At 38.5% G+C, this 19,702-nt stretch overlaps 1 protein-coding gene across 5 annotated transcripts in view; it reads right to left on the bottom strand.

The window, feature by feature from the left end:
- b3galt1b (UDP-Gal:betaGlcNAc beta 1,3-galactosyltransferase, polypeptide 1b) overlaps positions 1 to 19,702 on the bottom strand; it is a 114,088-nt gene that overhangs the window by 28,304 nt on the left and 66,082 nt on the right. For 2 of the 5 annotated variants that reach the window (XM_057336303.1, XM_057336305.1), the window contains one exon: positions 3,077 to 3,167. The exons of 2 other annotated variants lie outside the window; for them this stretch is intronic. The gene's annotated coding sequence lies outside the window, so the exon portion shown is untranslated. The remainder of the gene's footprint in view (positions 1 to 3,076; positions 3,168 to 19,702) is intronic. One more of the 5 variants, XM_057336306.1, reaches the window with a different exon arrangement.

Here is a 19,702-nt window from a genome sequence, read left to right on the forward strand (position 1 = left end):
AACTCTGAGTGTCTGTAAGTGTGTGTGTGTTAAACTCTGAGTTTCTGTGATGAACTGTGTGTGTGTGTGTGTGTATGTTAAACTCTGAGTGTCTGTAAGTGTGTGTGTGTTAAACTCGTGTGTGTGTGTGTGTGTTTATGTTTAACTCTGAGTGTCTGTAAGTGTGTGTGTGTTAAACTCTGAGTTTCTGTGATGAACTGTGTGTGTGTGTGTACGTGCGTCTGTGTGTTAAAGTGTGTGTGTTTATGTGTGTTAAACTCTGAGCGTACGTGTGTGTGTACAGTATGTGTCAATCTCTGATCATGTGTGTGCATTTGTGCTAAACTCTGAGCATGTGTGTTTGTATCTGTGTTAAACTCTGAGCGTGTGTGTTATTGTTAATCTCTAAACATGTGTGCGTGTGTGTATTAACCTCTGAGTGCATGTGTGTGTGTGTAAGTGGTAAATTCGGAGCACGTGTGTGTGTGAATCATTGATCATGTGTGTGTGTATGTGTGTTGAATTTGGAGCATGTGTGTGTTTGTGTCAAACTCTGTGTGTGTACGTGATATGTGTTGTTTGACTGCGGTCGCACAAAAGCCCTTTTGTGTTTATTTGGTGTTATTGTTTGGTGACTACACTCTTCTTGTATTTCAGTGGTGGCCGTGATTCTTTGGCAATTTTCTCATCATTTTCTGATCTACAAAGAAACAAAACCGAATACCCACAACGCTCAAAAATAGACCCCGTTACAGAAGTACAACTGTGTTGTGAACGCAGCTTCATGTTTAATTCACATGATGTGTCTCGGCCACTTATCTAATCCCCTGTCTCCTTGTATTGGATGTGTAACTTCTCTGAACCTCTTTTTCTCTCTCTCTCTCTCTCTCTCTCTCTCTCTCTCAGGTAGTCATCAGAGCTGGAGCAGATGGTGCAGCTGTTGTGTGGCGTCTCAGGGTCTCTGCGGCTGCACGGACACAGCACACTGAAACTCGACTGTGGATGATTTATCTGACTGACACGTCCTCCATCAAGGACAATGACTGAAATCAGCAGGAAATACTGATGTTTACAGTCAGATACATTCGATTTGGACTGTTTAATAAACACGGCTAAAACAACACCTGAAATGTGACTTCATTCTTGAAAGGGACAGCTCACCCAAATGTTATTTTCATGTCATTTTAAACTTCTATGACATTTATATTTTGACATTAACACACAAATCACTTTCACGTTGTGGTCTGTTTCTATCACTTGAGACGATTTGAAATCTAAGGCATACGTCTGCGAAGCTTTATGGTAAATATTTAGAGAATTTTAAAACTAAAAATTCTCTAAAATCTGCTTATTTTTAATTACAAGACTCTTTTACAACAATTGTTCAAATGATGCATGAACAAGTTTCCTCTCACTGCCGTATAATCCTGTGACAGAACAATGTCGATAATTGAACTTGTAATTTAGCAAAGTGCAAATGAAAGAGCTGGCTTCTGATCCAACAACAGCGGCACACCGAGGCAATAAAAGCAGGTCCTCAAAGAAGATGAACTGATATTTCACATCATGCTAAAACACTGAAATAACACCCCGGGAAATTAAAAGTTCTAAAACAATATCTGTCAAAACCCGACATTCAAATCCAGATCAAATAAAACTATACAATCATCAAAGAATGTTTCTGATCAAAGGATATTTAACTCTGTCCTGCTCCTCTCAGGTATGAAATCAATGAGATTCAATGGAGAGCAAATGGAAACTTGCTTAAATCTCATGTGTGTCTCAGATATTTCTCCTGAGAAAAGAGTCAGAAATCTCAAAAATGTCATTAGAAAGTCAGAAGTGATGTCAACAAAGTGTCAAACTGAGCTCAGATTTGTCAAGTCTGCAATCAAAACTCAACATGAAGAGTTTGGTTCCAAAAAGCTATAAATCCATTTTGATTCATTTGAGTAAAAATGTGTTTTTTTTACAAAGAAAGTGGCAAGATGAAAACCACTATTTTCTGTTTCAAAGTTTCACATAGCATCTTTAGGTTCTAGTAACATAAACAATTCAAATCCAGATTTTGATTTCAAAATATTTATTATAAAAACTGATCATTTCCCCCCAAAAAGCAATAAATCCATGACAATAAAAAAATGCTATAAATCCATTGAATCAATATAAAAGTTATTTTTCATATTGAAACTGTTGAAAATACACAACAAAGTGAGTTGATCCCCATATGACAGCCTCTGAACTCAATACAATACTAATCTTACAAAATGAATTCAACGGGTCATCTTTTAATGCTATAAATTAGTGCCTCGTCTTCTTAATCTCCTCGCGTAAATGATTAGATTTCGATGGCTTACGTTTCTTCCCCACCGCAGACACCAGCACAGGTTCATCAATGCCGTCAAAATTATTCATTTTTGTGTTTGTTTGTTGAACACAAAGTAGAAAGTCGATCAGGGAAACTAGGAGCCGACCGTATTCAGAGCGCCGCCATTACTGTTTACAGCGCGTGGAATGCTGTGCTGTGATTGGCTGAGCGGATATATCGCGTTCTGCAGAGAAGTGACACTGGCGTATACTGCGGTTTGGAAAGAAAGGGAGAAAACATGACAGAATAACACGGCAGATATCGCATTTTGCGTAAAATTAAAAGGTGACTTTTCAATACCGACCTGATACAATACTGATTTTGGAGGAAACTCATTTTTTTTTAATGGCGTTTATCCCGTTTTGGAACCAAACTCTTCATATATTGAAGAGCTCAATATGAACTCAAACACTTCTCATCACATTTAACCAAATCCAGATTATTTTACTTTGACCATCTACATTCATTTTACACCTCCATACTCTTCGTGCGTTTCAACAATTACACTCTCATTTGTTTCTGTTTTTATTTTTCTACTTTATTGAGACTAAGTTGAATGAAACTGTAAACTCAAACCTTTGCATTGAAATGTACATGTCAGTGAATGAGAAACAAGTTTTGAGCTTTAATATTGATGTACGGCAGAAAAAAATATACAGTAATACGCAAAACGAGACACAGTCACGATGCAATCACACAATCTAGTTATCACCATAAACGTTGTCTTACTGTAATTGCCTAGGAATGAGTTCTGCTCACAATGATGATAACCTGACGCAGGAACAGATCAGTCACAGCTCCATTCAGCAAAACGAAGACACTGAAAAGAAAATGCACACGGTGTAAATGAAAATGCGCATTGTTCTCTCACTTACACCGTCTCCCCGGACGTTTCCCACAATGCCTGAAATCTTGCGCTGGAATAAAACACGGCTATAATCAGCTGTGTGATTAAAATAAGGCTTTGATTGCATCCGGCAGGTTTCTCTTTGACCTGCGAGAGGAGAAATCGTCTGGGGAGAGCTAATAGGATCTAAAGACCAGGGAAAATTTTGTGAGTCTGAACTGCGTTCCCTCATTATCGGGCCACGCTCGCGCAGAGAATGTTAAGCAGGCCGCTCGACACCGTAGGGTGGAACGACAACTCATCAAAGAGAATATTGCAGATAGGAGCGCAGAATGAACCTGGCGACGTCAAACGTCATTATCATTATTAAGATACTTCAGTGAGATCTTGAAAGAGAGAAATGTTCAGGTTTCACTGTCGAAGGAATGGAAGATTTACTCCAAGGGTGTAGCCAGCGGTGAATCCGTTCAGTTGTAATTCAACTGTCACATGCTATTTGTCTGCTGAATCTTTGTTTGTACGGCCAGAAAGACTCGGGCTTGTTCTTCTACTATGGCCACTGTTATGTTACAGTTGTTTTTCATTTATAGAGTTTTATATGTAGGTCATATTAAGATGGTCTTGGCACTTTACCATAATCCTCATCTTTAGTTTTTGCTACTTTTTCATTCATTCATTCATTCATTCATGTATTTATTAGGCACTGATAAACACAACTTAATTTAAAAAAAAATTGGCATTTAAATAAATAATTATCCAACTTGACAACGTGATGCATTTGAAAGCGTTCCCTCAATTTCACTCACAACACATGAATGGAAACATTTATGCTCGAAATTGACTGAATATCATTCAATATCATACTGTAAAGACATTACTGTCCATCTCTGTGTACATCTTTCAGACTTAGCACACAAAATAAACACAAAAATAAATACATTTTCTTCAATACAACAAGTTCCTTCATGCACAACCTCTTATTTTGAAAAAGTCTGTTATGTCAACTATTACTTTATCAAACGTAACAAATACTTAAAAGTTATTTGTGTTACATGCATTTAACATGAATATTGTAATATTAATGCATTTGACATTATTAATATTAATATGTATTGTAATATTGTATATACTACTGTGTGTGCACGTTCAGAGAGAGGAGATATATGTTCACAGAAGGATGTTTATTTTGTGCAGAGGTACATTATAAAAAGTTTGGGAAACACTTTGACACAGCAGATGCTCTGCCAGCGCTCTTGCTGAGTCATGTTAAGGGATTTACACTATATAAATAATACATTCATGAATTGACACGTTCTACGCTCTGGAGACCTGAATCCAGGAACATGGACTGTGACTCAGCTGACAACATTAAGCTGATGGCAGAGAAAGAACTTTCAAGACTTTCAGTATTGGGATAAATGTTGTGCCTTGTTCTGGCTAAATTCACCAGTTTAATGAGAATTAGTCACGAAAAACACTATAGTATTTACAACTGTAAAGTGTAGTACAATTCCTAGAAACTAAAGGGTTTTAGAACATCAGAATCAAAAAGTATGCCACAATATGTACGGTTGATCAATTATACAAATACAGTAAATAAAACGCTAAAATATAATACTCTCCAACTATTTACAACATTTTAATACAGTAAATACTTCATAATTATACTACAGTATTTTTTGCTTTGGGCATCTCTACTACTAATCCAAATTACTACAACATACAAAAATTGGTGCTCAAGAATAAAATAATAAAATATATATATATATACACTCACCTAAAGGATTATTAGGAACACCTGTTCAATTTCTCATTAATGCAATTATCTAATCAACCAATCACATGGCAGTTGCTTCAATGCATTTAGGGGTGTGGTCCTGGTCAAGACAATCTCCTGAACTCCAAACTGAATGTCAGAATGGGAAAGAAAGGTGATTTAAGCAATTTTGAGCGTGGCATGGTTGTTGGTGCCAGACGGGCCGGTCTGAGTATTTCACAATCTGCTCAGTTACTGGGATTTTCACGCACAACCATTTCTAGGGTTTACAAAGAATGGTGTGAAAAGGGAAAAACATCCAGTATGCGGCAGTCCTGTGGGCGAAAATGCCTTGTTGATGCTAGAGGTCAGAGGAGAATGGGCCGACTGATTCAAGCTGATAGAAGAGCAACTTTGACTGAAATAACCACTCGTTACAACCGAGGTATGCAGCAAAGCATTTGTGAAGCCACAACACGCACAACCTTGAGGCAGATGGGCTACAACAGCAGAAGACCCCACCGGGTACCACTCATCTCCACTACAAATAGGAAAAAGAGGCTACAATTTGCACGAGCTCACCAAAATTGGACAGTTGAAGACTGGAAAAATGTTGCCTGGTCTGATGAGTCTCGATTTCTGTTGAGACATTCAAATGGTAGAGTCAGAATTTGGCGTAAACAGAATGAGAACATGGATCCATCATGCCTTGTTACCACTGTGCAGGCTGGTGGTGGTGGTGTAATGGTGTGGGGGATGTTTTCTTGGCACACTTTAGGCCCCTTAGTGCCAATTGGGCATCGTTTAAATGCCACGGCCTTCCTGAGCATTGTTTCTGACCATGTCCATCCCTTTATGACCACCATGTACCCATCCTCTAATGGCTACTTCCAGCAGGATAATGCACCATGTCACAAAGCTCGAATCATTTCAAATTGGTTTCTTGAACATGACAATGAGTTCACTGTACTAGAATGGCCCCCACAGTCACCAGATCTCAACCCGATAGAACATCTTTGGGATGTGGTGGAACGGGAGCTTCGTGCCCTGGATGTGCATCCCACAAATCTCCATTAACTGCAAGATGCTATCCTATCAATATGGGCCAACATTTCTAAAGAATGCTTTCAGCACCTTGTTGAATCAATGCCACGTAGAATTAAGGCAGTTCTGAAGGCGAAAGGGGGTCAAACACCGTATTAGTATGGTGTTCCTAATAATCCTTTAGGTGAGTGTATATTACTGCAGTGATTTTCCTCTACAAACAAAGAACTCGCCCCCACTCACACACTTTTGGGACGGTTGCAAACATAATTTCCAGTATCATTCAGATCATGAATAAAACACCACAGAGGCAGGTGTGTAACACAAGAGAAAAAATGCGCTGGTGCGTAAGGTTGCGTGTTGTTTAGCAGAAGCGTGTGCTTCTCTAACAACAGATCCCTAGTGTTGTTTATCCACAGGTGAGGCGGTGGCAGCATGCAATGCACTCTAATTCATTGACTGATAGGATGTGAGAGAGAGAGAGAGAGAGAGAGAGAGAGAGAGAGAGAGAGAGAGAGAGCGCGAGAGAGCGAGAGAGAGAGAGAGAGAAAAGCAAGATAAGAGAGGATGTAATTAAGGTTTCATTGCCTCTTGTTCCCCAGGCCTGCTCTCCACACACAAGATCTAACACGCGGCGCTGTGATACGCAGGTAAACAGCCGAGTCACTGCACAAATGCTAAAGGTTACCCAGAAGACGCTGATCTGAGACCAGTCACGTGCCGTCTGTTTGAGACTAGAATAAAAATGCAAATATTAGCATAACCTCTGCAAACATGAGATCAGATTTTAGGGAATTAAATAAGTGTGATTACATCATTTTATGATAGAACATCTTCATTTGGTTATAAAATGTGCAGTAACAATCACTGCTATAGCAGCTTTATTGTATTACCTTGCAAAGAGTCATAAATTCTGGCCGGTATTTGCATTTTCTAGAAGAATGTGCCCAACGCGAATTTAACTGTGACATTTTTATGCACACGCTATAATGCTTTAATAAAATGAACAAATGCTTCCAGTTGGTTAACATCTCAGCTGGGTAATATTATATATCATTTCATATTTCACAAACAAATTCACAGTAAATGATCATAAAGTCAAAGCGCTCTCATTATTTCGGATGCCGTGGTTTAGGATTTCTGAGGGATGAAGACGATTCATCGGTTCATTTGCTGTTGAATTGTGTCTTTGAGCAGTCAAACGTTCACATGCTTTTCTAATGAATCTTTGAAATGAAATGAACACCGTTGTGGATACGCAGCAGATGTCTAATGTCTGTCAGCGTGATGATTGTATTTGTCTTCACAAGAATAAAAAATGTATAAAAAAACGTAATTAATTGTGAGACCTTTCGACATCTTCAAACTTCTGTGACAAGTGTTTCACTTAAAGATGCAATCTGTTTTTTGGTTAACAAGATAAAATGAACAAAAATCTGATATTGAGCAAGTAATCTGTGTTGTGATATATTAAATGGCAACTTGGTTATTGCCCGTCATTTTAAATCAATCTTGATTGTTTGAAATGAGTTTTTGATATAAAACACTGGTGGGAGAGATTTACTGTTCCCTCCAGCATAATCTGTCCTTTATCTGAACATTATGGCATTATTTATTTTCATCATTACGACAACAAAACACAAACTCAACTACAAAGCTTCTTAGCATATTTTCATAATAAACTGTAATATATTGAACCATAAATGAAACTCTACATGTTTAGACAGAAATCATATTAGCTTGTTTTTCTTTTTAAAGTTGAACATTGAGAACTAACAAAATACGGCTTCTTAATGACATCCTCCTCCTCCAGGAATCGTTTTCAAGGGAAAACAAAAACTAAACATTAGCAATGGATTTGATTTCTGTGATTTTTTTTGGTGTTAGTTTGCGTGGAAAACATTTCATCTTGCCTAATATTATTACAACAATCTTTCCACAGGCAAAAATCTTTAAAGAAAGTAATCTTTAGGCTACAGTATTATGAAAACCCGAACCCATTTATAAGGTAATATTGTAACGTCTTGATTTTGCTTTCTGCCTTTATTGGCAATCTGCCTCCGACGGTAAAGTAAACTCCAGTGAAGTGTAATGTAAACAGTTGAGAAGAGATCGGTGGCCGGTGGAGTTTTTGAGAGATGATGTGCTGCTTTTAAAGGTATAAACTGGCCAGGCAATTTCAATGCTAATCTAATTTATACAGACTCTGGTGACTCTCAGATAACCCGAGGGCATTTGGAGTCTTATCCCTGAGTAAAAAGAAAATTGTTTTAGAAAACAGTGAAAAATATAAACAAACAAGGTGGTTAAAAAACAATGATTACATGTTTACCACAGTAAATTTTCCTTATGCTGGGTTCACACCAAACGCAAACAATCGCGTTCCACGTTCTTTATTACTCACGGGAAAAGTTCGTTATTTTAGCGTGAGTGACGCGATCTCACAAATATTTTCAACCTTCGCGGAAGACGAGATTGACGCGCAATCGCGCTGCCCGATACGCGTCATTCTGCCGTGAGTTCACGTCAATACGCGTCTTTGCATTGACTTTGTATGTAATTTACTTGCATAAAACGCTTAATTCGCATTTGGTGTGAACCCAGTGTTAGAGGAGAAATAACTATCTTTAATTTCACTTCCAGAAGACTTCCATACGCCATATTACTGCAAATACGTACAACAAACGTACACACAAAAAGCATTTAGAATTCATAACCCCATGATGCTTATGCTGGGTTCACACCAAACGCGAACAATTGCATTCTACGCTCTTTATTACTCGCGGGAAAAGTTATTTATTTTCGCGCGAGTGACGCGATCTGAGAAATATTTTCAACCTGCCGCCCAATTTGCGTCATTCGCACCGCCTGCTGCGAGTTCGCGTATACACGTCTTTGCATTGACTTTATGTCATTTATTCGCGCAAAACGCTTAATTCGCGTTTGGTGTGAACCGAGTGTTAGTGATAACAGGGAGGGGTGTTAAAATAAAACATCACATCATCAGTTAGCTATTGAAATTCAAATGCTTCTATTTTCAACACATCTAACATTCATCTTCAACTCCAACTCAAAGCAGCTCTACAATGTACATAACTCCGTCTTCATAAATTGCATATTTAACTCAAAGTTTTCCTTCTCCATCACTTTGGAAAAAACACTCTTGCGCATCTCGCCGGTTACGATCTTCCACGTACTCTCCCTGCAGATTTCACTGTGTGCCAGTGTGCATATATGAGTATAATAATGAGAATAGAAGCGATGAGAAACATAACTCTCATAACTCATTAGAAAAAGAAATTAAGCTTTCCATTACTTGCCACGAGACTTTAACGACCGCGTTTATGTATTAACACAAAAGATTGAATAAGCAGATGTCATACAAACCTTGTTAAAACGTAAATGAGCTTTCATCCAATTTGGGTTGTGTGTCATTTATTTGCAAGCTTTTCTACACATAGTGTTCTAAAATGTGTCCATTCAAACCTACAGAGCTAACAAGATGCACGAAATACACAGACTTACATCCTACACCAGTTACAGATTGACAATCGATAATATGTCCAAGCCTGCTGGGAACCAATTTAGTAAATCACAGGTTTTTTGTAAGTTCTGAAAGTATTTGCATTCCACTCATCAGAAAGTAAACAAACAGCGTTAAATGTTCGTGAGGAACACATGCAGCTCAGCAGAGCAGTGAGTACACAAACCTCTGTCTATTTTTAATAAAGCTTGACATCTGCTTGTGTTTGTGTGGCCTGTTTGCTCGAGTCTCAGCGGTGAGATTAAAATGATGGGTGACTCCTCAGAGACGTCTGCTCACAGCTGCCGGCGCGCCGTGCTCTTCACCGCTGAGACGCAGACGCCCGCCGCATGCCTTGGCACCACGACTGCTGTGAGACCCAAACGCCATCCGACAGTACCAAAACTTGAACTCGCGAAATTCTTCTACAGCACTTCCATGAACACACATCTGCACATATAGAAAGCCACAATCTGCTCTTAGTTTAGTCTCGTTGCAGTCTGCAGCAAATTTAAAAACCCTTACAAAAAGTAAAAAAATAAATAATGAAATAAAGCACATTTTCCGTCAACTTTCTTTTCATAAATATACTTTCTGTAAGTCAGCTTTGGGGTTGAAAAGCTTGTAGAGTAAATAAAGCATGAGTGGAAATGAAGCTGATCTTCTTCGTACATAATGACAAGATTTACTTCAAATCTACTTACAAAAGTATATTTCAAGTATATAAAATGTGCTATGAGTATTGAACTAGTAAACTATCAGTATACCTATGTTCGCTTGTGGTATATCTGTAAAATAGTTGCGTATTCAAAGTCAACTACTGTTGCACTTAAAGGAATAGTTCACCCCAAAAAATCCATAGTAGGAATAAAAATGACTATGGTCAAGTCAATGGGGACCATTTTTGGGTGAACTATTAAAAGTAGGTTTTATAAAACTTAAAAGTAGGCCATTTTAGTCTCAAGTAGTATCAAAATAGTACACTTACAAGCATGATACTAGTACACTGATATTAGTATACTGTACTTGAAGTTTACTTATGTATACTTTAAATGAACTTGAAGTATGCTTATTTTTTGTATGGTTATGGTATACTGTTGCAATATTTTCATTATTTGGTATTCAAACAAAAAGACTAAAACTAAAGTGAAATAAAAGTATTAAAATTAGACGCATTCCCCTTCACTCAGTCCAACAACTGAGGCAGAAACCGACACTATTTTAATACGAAAGTATAAGAGCTGTTTCCAAAATGTCCTCCAAACAACGACTTTTGCAATTTGCGTTCTATCTTTGTTATTGGAGCTTCTTTTTTAAAATTAAATTCTGTCATTAGTACATAATGTGCACCCTAGAGCGTTAACAACGTTCATAACGGTGGCTTTAAAATTGCAATAATGAGCCTATCCAATATGCTTAATATAGGCTCCGAATGGAAGTTCTGGGCTTGTTAAGCATGACCACCATATATGGAAGGTCATATACTGTTTCCGGGTCCAAACGCTCAATAAGATGCTAAAGGCAAACAACAAAAAATGCTAATATATGCTCATGGCGAGCTGTAAAACTATCGGAAAACCGTGATCTTAACCTTTATCTTCGTAACGAAATCCCACATGGCCAGTCAGCGATTTATTTTTCATAATTTATTCAAATATTGATGTCGGAGATTCCGTGAGCCTGGTGACTGCAGTCTATACTTTGAGTTAATACACGTTTCGCTGAAATATGCAATATGAGTAAACAGTGCTCATAAACAGCTGTTTAGGCTGTAGCCCCGCTTGAAATAAATACTGTAGATGCTTGGACCCGAAAACGGTATTCCTCACGTCACCACTTAACAAGCGAATAGTTCTCCATAACTGTGCTCTCTAAATATGAACTCTATTCACGTAAGCCTGAGGGGTTTTGATCAGCCCTGACCTCTTCTCGGGTGAAATTTAAGACTCGTGCCTGCGGCTCTACGGCTTTTGACACCTTCCAGAAAAACAGCACAAATAAAACACCTAAAAAATGTTACTTTGAAACAACAAATGGTCATTGAAAATATTGATCAGGAGGTCAAACTTAATATCGTATAAGCTGTTTATTTTAGGCTACATATTTATACGACAAGTAGTTCAACCCTGTTACTGATATTTTGGGACATGTCTGCATACAGTTTAAAACATTTTTACTTACATTAATTTAAAATAACGAAACTCCAAGTTACTGATGGTTGAATACAGTCAAGGTCAAACATCTGAGGTGGGCCCAAAATCATGTTAGATTACCAAGAATATAGAAGCGTCCTATTTGCAATGCAATGTTGTAAAACAAAAGTAACAGGACACTAACATGTCCCTCCATTCATGAGAAGTGCATTTCATCTGTGTAATGTTTTCCTGAAGGGAGAAAAGAACCGTGTTCTCCTGCGACCTTGAGGTAGCCGTGTGCTCTGTGGAATTGTGATGAAGGATGTATTTACGCTCACCTTCTCTGTAAGAACATCGCAGCACACAAAAGCCCGGTGGAATTCACTGGCTCTCAGCCAAACAGAGGTCATCAGAAAAACACACTGAATCTTACATGACTTTCATACATGCCGCCTTATTTTCATTAATCACTGCGTAGGGCAGAAACACGCTTCATGCTCGACTCATGGGAGAGAAAGAACGCACATGAGATCTCTTTCTCTCAGTTGTTTCTACTTAGTAAAAAGAATAAATGTCCACAACAACAAAATCAAGTCTTTTTAATCTCAAATATTTCTCTTAGACGTAAATGAGATGGAAGGCAAAGGAAAATGTTTTTGCATCTCAGATATATTTCCAGAGAAAAGATATCTCAAAGCAATGTTGAGAGTTTGAGAAGAGATGTCTTCTCAGATTTGCGCTCAGATTTGTCAAGTCTGCAATCAAAACTCAAAATTATTGAAGATCTCAATATGAACTCAAACATTTCTCATCACATTTACCCAAATCCAGATTATGTGACGTCTACAATCTCCATTCATTTTACACCGTTTCAACAGTTCCACTGTCATTTGTTTCTTTTTTTTTCATAAGCAATTTTAAAAGAAACGCCTGAGACTAAGTTGATAACTAAATAAAAACTTAAATTATCTCCTGAGCTATGAAAGAGCAACCTCTGAGCAAAAACATTTCATCTGTGTTAACGCTAATGTTTTAATGTATATTTTAATGTGAGCTGGCAAATCTAAGCTCAGTTTGTGACGCTGTTGAGATCTGAAATTTATGGAAACAGATTTCTGCCTCTTTTTGTCTGAAGAAACATCTGAGTTTCAGAAGAGAACGTCTTAAACGTCACTGATACTGAAACAAAAATCTGAGGTCACTATTTCAATATAAACTCAAGCACTTCCATGATTTACACTAAAAATTAAATAACTGGCAATTAAAAACTTTAAAATCAATTACAAGTGTATGGAGTATATGTACAGTTCTCTATGTACATTTTATGGTAATGTTGAATCATAATGTTAAGTAGAGACACAGCTTTGGGGCAGAAACTTGTTTTGTTGTTGTTATCTCAATCGCTCAATCTCATTCCTGATAGAACAGGCTGGAGGTGGGCGGGGTGCGAGGGGTCGGACATTATTTTGATTGCTCTCTTCTTACACTGTGTGTTGGGTCAAAGGCAATCTGTGCCCGATGATCTTTTCACCCGCCCTGATGATAGAAGATCTTCTACAGCGTGGAGCTGGATTCATAAAACACACTGAAAGATGACGTGAGTTGATGATAGCTGTCTAAAACTGTGTGGTTAGTTTGTGTGTAGGCTGAACCTCTCTTGATGATGGAGTTTGTGTTATTGTTCCACTTGAAATTACTATTCCTTATATGTGTCAGGAATGATAAGGCAGAGAACCCAGGTGCAGGCAGACAAAGGGTTAACAGAAAATATTTATTCAAAGATGAAACAAAAACCCACGATGGGGAAAACACGATAAAAATCAAAAGAAAAACTACCTCAAGGGGCGAACAAACAAAGTCCGAGAGAATCCAAATAAAAAGTCCAATAACACGACTGGGACACGGCAAAACAGGAACACGGTAATCCACATACAAGGAGAGGTATGGCAGGGTAAAGGAATGAACCGACAAGGGGAGACTGAATACAAAGGGAATATAAAGGGAATACTAACGAGGGAAAATGACAAAAGGCTAGTGACGGGCAGGTGATGGGAATAAACACTGACGGGAAGCTAACGAGGGAACGAGAGGGCGGGGCCAACGACGAAACACGTGGTGCACGGTGAACACAATGGCCACATGTCTTCCACACATAACAAAACAGGCACAATGACATGGTACTGTCAAGACTCTGTCCACAGAACTAGGAAATTCATGACCAGAAGGACAGAATCATGACAATATGAAAGATCTTACCATGGACACAATGCAAAAACAGTTTTGCTTGTTTTGTCTTGTTTTCCAACTCAATTACCCTTACATTCCTAAAACAAATATTTTTTGCTTATAACTAGAAAACGCTTTTTGCTAAGGGGGTAAATTTTTTTTTGAATTAGATTATTTTTCCTACCCCATTGGCAAATAGCTTTTTCTTATTTTAATCAAAACACTTTATTAAGATTTTAAAGCGTCTGCCTTTTTTGGAACCGTGAACATTTCGTTTTCTGTCATCACTTATGAAAAAATCGACAACAACATTGCACAGCCACTAATGATGCATCTATGTGTATATGTCTATGTGTTCAAGCTATAAAACCAAGGAACAGCCTATAAAGTTTCATGAGTATTGATTATCGTACATCGTAAGTAAAAAAATAATGTAATCCTCAGAAGGCATGTTTTTCACGTTCTGTTAGTTTAAGATGCAGTCACCGAGAATCGAGTGTTCTGCTACCTGCTGTCTATCCAGCAAATCTAATACAGGCCACAGTGGTCGGCCGGCCCGCTTGAAGGCTTTTCTGTGAAACCGAGTCTGACGGCATTTAATAAAACACGTCAGATTTCACATTCGCCTTCTATTAATACAAAGCGCGGGTCTCTGGGATCTTTTTCACGGCAGAAATCATCATCATAATGCATTTGTACAGAACGCTTACTGCTACTGGAACACAGCCTTCGTTCCCACTGCACAGAAATCCGATTTGGTTTTCAAATGTAATCTTTAAAATCGACTACCAGCGGATAATTTTGCCAACGGAGTCCATATGTTCAGACAGTAAAGTCAATATCGGGTATCTAAGTTGGTTGCTATGGTAATGGTGGAGGCGTATACACACACAATGTCAAGAGATTTTCTAACAACCAAGAGCTGTCAGTGTGAAACAAGATGGAAAACTACAATTTTTATTATGACGTCTCATCATATGGTGCATGAAAGAGATATTACAGTGTTTCCCCTAACATTACCTTAGGGGGCGCCCCGCCCCTCCAACGGCACATCCCGCCCCCCTTGAAGGTAAAGTTAATTTAATTGTTTATGTTGCGTTAGATCACAAGAGAAGTCATTTAAGGTTATCTTTCCTATATAACATGTCTATATCTTGTTCTCGTATTAAACAAACTAAATAGCATTATGGTATTTATCTTATTTACATGGCGGCATGTCATTTCAGTTTCTACGTGGGGTCGCGCCTTTACAATTCTCCTCTGCTATCTGTATCGAGTTCCGACCCGAAGCGCGCGCACACACACACACACACACACACGCACACACACGTGCGCGCACATACACAGGTAAGCACACTTTCACCAGCGGACAGAGAGCGCGTGTGGGAAAGTATGTTGAGTCAACCACCTGAAAAGCAGATTAAAAAATTGCTCCCAGGGTGGTGAAAATACGCATGCCCTGCCCGGACCGCAAGACACAATGAACCATTAAAAAAATCTTTATGTGGTTTAAATTGAGCAGCGCGTCTACATAACTGAGATGTACACATCACGACATTTATGTTGATTATATTTTGCCGCTATATCCTCTAATATCTTTATTTAGCGCCAAGCGCGCTTCATTTGAACCCTTTCCGCTCCGCAAGCGCCGCTTCTCCCGCCGAAGACACGTCGCATATAAAGACCTGCAGACACCAAGAGCAGGTCAATAAATGGACACTTTTTCTGTAACGCTTAAGTAAACGAAAATGCTGCAGTAATAAAGTATTTTTAGCTGTCAGTCAGTTTACTGTTTGTGACAGATTATAAAACATAACGTCTTGTATCTACATATAGCATGTATGATATTAATAGCATAAATAATCAGCATGTTAAGCATAAATAAACCATATGTGATTCAGTGAGTTTTGTGATTCAATATATATGTGATTCAGTGATTTTACTGATTTAATACATATGTGACCCTGGACAACAAAACCAGTCTTATGGGTCAATTTTTCGAAATTGAGATTTTTACATAATCTGAAAGCTGAATAAATAAACTTTCTATAGATATATGAGTTGTTAGAATAGGACAATATCTGACTGAGATACAACCGTTTAAAACTCTGGAATCTGAGAGCGCAAAAAATCAAAATATTGAGAAAATTGCCTTTGAAGTTATTAATCAGGGGCACTGTGGCAGACCATCCACTCACAAAAATAAAGTTTTTATATATTTAAGGTAGGAAATTTACAAAATATCTTCATGGAACATGATCTTTACTTAATATCCTAATGATTTTTGGCATAAAAGAAAAATCGATAATTTTGACCCACACAATGTATTTTTGTCTTTTACTAAAAATGTTCCCGTGCTACTTAAGACTGGTTTTGTGATCCAGGGTCACATATGTGATTCCGTTTATATGTGATTTTACTGATTCAGTATATATGAAGAGTTTGGTTCCAAAATGAGATGAAAATGTTTTTTTTATTCTGCATTTCAATTAATATCAATCAAACTTCAGTCGGTTTGTTTTGATTTCAGCCATAATAACTACAAAAAAACTAACTAGCTAGCTAACGAACACAAAACATGATAACATGATAAAAACACGATTTTTGAACATTTTTAAAAACGGAGTGATCTCATTTTGGAACCAAACTCTTCATATTTGACTCATTGAGTTTAGTAATTCAGTATATACTGTATGTGATTCAGGCAGTTTAGAGATTCAATATATATGTGATTCAAAGATTTTTGTGATATAGTATAAATGTAATTCATTGATTTAATAGTGATTCAGTATATAATCAAAACTAACTACAACTATATATGGTTTGGCTCAAGTTTGTAAAAGTCATAGTTGTAAAAAAGGATTTTGGCTGCCTGTCTGCACAAAGCCATAGTCTGCCCTCACAGGATATGACCACACAATGTGTAAAAAGCATGAGGTCGAAAGAGAATGTCTGACAGGCTTTGGGGAATATGTGTGAGAATCCAGTACACTTGTTCTACTACACCGAATTCAGCAAAGTTGTTGTGACCCTATGAGTGTGGTGAGAATGTTGTTTTCTCAGTGTTGGCTTTGAGTACATGACCAGAAGATGAATCTCCTACAAGCTTCTGGTCTCTCTCTCTCTCTCTTTCTGTCTCTTACACTCACTCACAGAGTGATAGCGGAAACATATAGTTTTTAGTTTTAGGGGTAACTGGGCCATAACAAACCACGGAGTACCGCGACCGACCAATCAGAATGAAGTATTCCAGAGAGCCGTGTAAACAGTAAGCAGTCTTTGATGAAGGTTGAGAGCAGAAAGGATATACACATGACTGCTGAGAACTCTTAACAATGACTGCTTGTTGTTTTTGATTGATCAAACCTCTTCTCAGAGCAGATGGCCAAACCAACCGCACAGAGGCCTCGGGCGCTTTCACATTCTGAGCGATACAAGCCGAAACCTTGAAAAATGTCTCTCACTTTCTCTCCCACACGCAGAGCACATACATGGCAAGGTGACATTAGTGGAGTGCATCTATCATTCATCATCACTCGACAATATATGCGTGTCTGAGAAAGACGGCTCCACATGCCAGAGAGAATAAAGTTTCTTGATGCTGTGCTGTAGGTCTGTGAGCCTAGAGACACAGAAATATGAGAGGAGATGAGAGGAAAAGAGACAGGATCAGACGACAGATGTGAAGAGATTAGAGGAGAAGAAAAGAGAAAAGAAAACAGAGAGAAGATGAGACGAAAATAGAAGTGGAGAGGAGATGAGATGAGAGGAGACGTGACGGGACGCAGCGATAAAATAAAAGTGGAGATGAGAAGACAAGAAAAGAGAATTGGAGAATTAAAGAGATAACAAGTGGAGAGAAGACGAGACTGGAAAATAAGAGGGAAGAGGAGCGAGAAACAGATGAGAGACCAAGAGATGAAAAAGTATAAAGTATCTTAGAGAGAAGATGACAGGAGATGAGAAGATATGAGAGGAGACAAGAGAAAAAAAGACAAGAAAATAAAATTGGAGACAAGATGAGATGAAAATAAGAATGGAGAAGAGAAAGAGATGAGAAAATAGACGTGAAGAGAAAGTTAAAAAAGACATCAAAGTAAAGAGAAGTGGAGAGAAAGAACGAGCATGAGAGAAAGAGTTTTTACACGCACCTTTATTGACCCTTTTTACAAATCCATGGTATTAAAATGATTTAATTATATTTATTCTTTGTAATAAACAATTAAATGAAAAAGGAATAACCAAATTTGATCCTCATCGAGAATTGGGAGACGACATGATCAAATAGGAGTGGAAAGGAGAGGAGAAGAGACTAAATGAGAAAATAGAAATGAAAGAGAAAGGAAACGACGATGATGACAGACAGACTGTATGCTGTAATAATACTATATTAAAAAATCTTGTTTTGGATCGAAATTGAGAGAGACAGATGGAGAGACAGGTACAGATGGGTAGAGACACACACGGCTCTTCAGATTGTCTTCCAGCAGAAAAAACCTCCGTGATCTGCAGCAAAGCCATTCATCCCTGTTACCGAGAGCAACGCTCCAGACTCAACCTGTTACAGCAAATCAATGTTCTATCTTATTGTCGGACTAAACGTGTGATTTATGCGCAGCTCTCCAAGCGTACCTCGAGTGTCAACTCACATTGAAACGCAAACAAAAGAGAGAAGGATTGAAATCTGACTTGAGAACACATCGCTTTCGTATCCACACGACTCGCTCGATTGTGCCGCACGAGCTGTCGGAGAGAGGAAGACGACGCCACCCCGCAGATGCCGCACGCGGGACCCCGAGGGCCAGACGAGACAATCATTCCATGACCTTTTCTGTGCAATTTCAAAGCCGAAACAAGCGTGAATGTTCACGCCCTGGATCTGGGACTTCAGCTCGTGTCAAAGGAACAAGCTCCTCTCGAAAAATCATCGGTGGCGTGGCGGGCAGCTGCGTGTGCACGGAAACGAAATGAATCCGGGATCATTTAGCCTGAAGGTTTCAACGGTGATTTCTCCCAGCTGTCCGCTCAGCAAAGCAAAACTGTAACAAGCAATAGAGTCATTATTGTATTTGTGCTTCACATTATCCATGCTCTTTTGGCCAAATTACATGGTTAGAAGCTCTTTAGTGCTCTTTAACTTCCACACAATGTTTCTGTTTTATACAGTGGAGACGCTGTGAATATGAAGCTAAAAATACACGAGTTTATCGTGCAATGCGGATGGGTTTTGAACACATACTGAACAAAACCGGCCTTTCCTAAAATCCTCTAAAATCGAATCATGCAGATGCATACTTTTGCAGATCTGAGATCTCTTTAATATCTCAGTTGTTTCTCCAACACATCAACGAAAGCAATGGAGACGAGACTCCTTGTCTGATTTTTCCCCTGGGAATTGTTGTTATCGTACATTCATGTAAAGCTTTAGACGAGATCTCAACAATGTGATTTCTCTAGACTTATTATAGAAGTGATGGAGGATGCAGGTATACTGAGTTCAGGACAGAGCAGATGAGTCAAGCTCACATCAATAGTGACAGTATCCGTAGTAACCGTGAATCAAATTCATAAGGAGAATTAATGTGCTAAGTACATTCAATTAATTCAATAATTAGTCATAGCTTGAAAATTGGTGGCATGATTGAACATTCAAATGTCGCCGGTTGACCCCTCTGACAACGACCCTGCATGTTTTTCCCAACCTTACACACATATACACACACTCCAACACACACGCACGCACACACTCCAACGCAAACAAGCACACACACACACACACACACACACACACACACACATACACACGCATGAACACACACAAACA

Source organism: Triplophysa rosa, linkage group LG6 (assembly GCF_024868665.1).
Source record: "Triplophysa rosa linkage group LG6, Trosa_1v2, whole genome shotgun sequence".
Classification (NCBI taxonomy): Eukaryota; Metazoa; Chordata; class Actinopteri; order Cypriniformes; family Nemacheilidae; genus Triplophysa; species Triplophysa rosa.